Source organism: Neoarius graeffei, chromosome 2 (genome assembly GCF_027579695.1).
Source record: "Neoarius graeffei isolate fNeoGra1 chromosome 2, fNeoGra1.pri, whole genome shotgun sequence".
NCBI lineage: Eukaryota > Metazoa > Chordata > Actinopteri > Siluriformes > Ariidae > Neoarius > Neoarius graeffei.
The window spans coordinates 59492194-59495788 of NC_083570.1; positions in this window are offsets into that span (position 1 = coordinate 59492194).

The following is a 3595-nucleotide window of genomic DNA, read 5'->3' on the forward strand; positions in this document are numbered from 1 at the left end:
AAAACCCCAAACACGTGGAAGGAAATGAGCAACTACTTTTAAAATGGATTAAAGAATAGTCAGAACAGCAAAAATTCAGCCAATCATCACCTCCAGAAAGATCAAAGATGATCTAAAATCACCTGTAAGTACTGTTACAGTCAGAAAATGTTTGATCGAAGCTAAGCTATCAACAAGAAGCCCCTGTAAAGCACCATTGTTGAAAAATGTCATGTGCAATATCGGTTAAATTTTGTCAAGGAACACATCGATTGGCCCAAAGAGAAATGGCGTAACATTCTGTGGGCTGATGAGAGTAAAATTATTCTTTTCAGGTCTAGTGGTCATCAATGGTATGTCAGACGACCCCCAGGTACTGAATTCAGGCCACAGTACACTGTGAAGACAGTGAAGCATGGTGGTACGAAAATCATGGGATGGGAATGTTTTCCATACTACTGTGTTGGGCCTATTTACACGGGCGCAGATAGAGGGGGGGACGGGTGGGATTCGTCCCACCCAGATTTAAATTCACTTCGTTCGGTCCCCCCCACTTTGCATAAGGCAAACCTCACGGAAAAATCAAAAGACTAATTACCATTCGGTTTATTGAGGTGCACGGCAGTGTATACATAGTTGCAACAACTCACATAAAACAAAACAAAGACTGATATTCGGTTGGTTGAGCTGCGCAGACTGCACAGGTTGCGAGCTCGAGCTTGGTTGCTATAGTAACCCACAACAAGTTTGACCGGCATATCGGGGTTGGGGTTGGTTTGCTGGCAGCTTTGTCCCCCCCAGTTCAAAAAACGTATCTGCGCCCCTGCCTATTTATCATATACCAGGGATCATGGATCAGTTTGAATACATCAGAATACTTGAAGATATTATGTTGCCATATGCCAAAGAGTAAATGCCCCTGAAATAGGTGTTTCAACAAGACAACGACCCCAAACACACGAGTAAGTGAGCAACATCTTGGTTCCAAACAAAAAGGATTGAGGTAATGGAGTGGCCAGCTCAATCCCCTGACCTCAACTCCATTGAAAACTTGTGGGGTGACATTAAAAATGCAGTTTCTGAAGCAAAAGCCAAAAATTCACAGGAATTGTGGAATATAGTTAATTCATCCTGGGCTGAAATGCCTGTTTATAGGTGCCAGAAGTTGGTTGACTCAATGCAATGCAGATGTGCAGCAGTTATCAAAAGCAATGGTGATGCAGCTAAATATTAGTTCAGTTTGAAGAGAAAAATGTTGATAGTGCTATTTTTGAACAGATTAATATTCCTTTTATTTGCTTCCTGTAGAAGAATAACACAGTCTTGATAAAAATTTGTTAATGCTTTGATTTGGAATTGAATGTGTAATGTTTTCACTACACTTGCCATCCATCCATTATCCATAACCACTTATCCTGTGCAGGGTCACGGGCAAGCTGGAGCCTATCCCAGCTGACTATGGGTGAGAGGCAGGGTACACCTCAGATAAGTCGCCAAATCATCGCAGAGCTGACACATAGAGACAGACAACCATTCACACTTACACTTGTGTTCAAAATAATAGCAGTCCAACACGACTAACCAGATCAATCACTGTTTTTGGTGGAAATTATATTACTACATGGCAAATAATTTACCAGTAGGTGTAGTAGAGTCATAGAAAACCAACAGACCCAACATTCATGATATGCATGCTCCTGAGTCTGTGTAATTGAATAATTAAGTGAAAGGGACGTGTTCAAAATAATAGCAGTGTGGAGTTCAATTAGTGAGGTCATTCATTCTGTGAAAAAACAGATGTCAATCAGGTGGCCCTAATTTAAGGATGAAGCCGGCACGTGTTGTACATGCATTTCTCTCTGAAAACCTGAGAAACATGGGTCGTTCCAGACATTGTTCAGAAGAACAGCCTGCTTTGATTAAAACGTTGATTGGAGAGGTAAAATGTATACTGTAAAGAAGTGCAGAAAATGATGGGCTGCTCAGCTAAAATGATCTCCAGTGCTTTAAAATGGACAGTAAAACCAGAGAGACGTGGAAGAAAACAGAAGACTACCATTCGAATGGATCGAAGAATAGCCAGAATGGCAAAGACTCAGCCAATGATCAGCTCCAGGGTGATCAAAGACAGTCTGAAGTTACCTGTGAGTACTGTGACAATTAGAAGATGCCTGTGTGAAGCTAATCTATCAGCAAGAAGCCCCCGCAAAGTTCCACTGTTAAAAAAAAAAAGATGTGCTGAAGAGGATACAATTTGCCAAAGAACACATCGATTGGCCTAAAGAGAAATGGAAAAACATTTTGTGGACTGATGAAAGTAAAATTGTTCTTTTTGGGTCCAAGAGCCGCAGACAGTTTTTCAGACGACCCCCAAACACTGAATTCAAGCCACAGTACACTCTGAAGACAGTGAAGCATGGTGGTGCAAGCATCATGATATGGGGATGCTTCTCTTACTATAGTGTTGGGCCCATTTATCGCATACCAGGGATCATGGATCAGTTTGCATATATCAAAATACTTGAGGAGGTCATGTTGCCTTATGCTGAAGAGGAAATGCCCTTGAAATGGGTGTTTCAACAAGACAACGACCCCAAACACACCAGTAAGTGAGCAGCATCAGGGTTCAAGACCAACAAAATGAAAGTTATGGAGTGGCCAGCCCAATCCCCGGACCTTAATCCGATAGAAAACTTGTGGGGTGACATCAAAAATGCTGTTTCTGAGGCAAAACCAAGAAATGAAGAGGAATTGTGGAATGTTGTCAAATCATCCTGGGCTGGAATACCTGTTCACAGGTGCCAGAAGTTGTCAGAAACTGTGGTTATACAACTAAATATTAGTTTAGTGATTCACAGGAATACTAAATCCTTAAGATTTTTTCAGTTTATACAGTAAATATTTGGAGTTTGTAATGAAAAATGCAGACACTGCTATTTTTTTGAACAGCCCAATGTTCATTTTTCTTCATTTTCTGTAAAGTAATTAAAATATTGATACATTTTTCTTCATGTTTTGATGTAGAATATAATGTGCATTGTTCCCAATGCATGGAAATAAAAACTATTATAAGGATTTTGAGCTTTACTCACGTTTTTAAACACACTGCTATTATTTTGAACACAACTGTACATTCACACCTATGGTCAATTTAGAGTCACCAGTTAACCTAACCTGCATGTCTTTGGACTGTGGGGGAAACCGGAGCACCCAGAGGAAACCCACGTGGACACAAGGAGAACATGCAAACTCTGCACAGAAAGGCCCCTGTCGGACACTGGGCTCAAACCCAGAACCTTCTTGCTGTGAGGCGACAGTGCTAACCACTACACCACTGTGCCGCCCTGCCACTACATTTGAAATATGGAAATAAAAGCTATTAAAAATACTTCACTTTATTCACTTTTTTTTAAATGCACTGCTATTTATTTGAACACAACTGTACATAGACCTACACTAAAAAAGCCAAATCACGTGGCAAAGAGAACAGACCTTGATAGACATGTACTGTAGAATGATGCCAGGTGTCTCTTTAGAAGGACTGCCACACCCTGATCAGCACCATGGCCAGCAACTGCATATATACACTTGGCAGTGTTATAACAACAAATGTGTA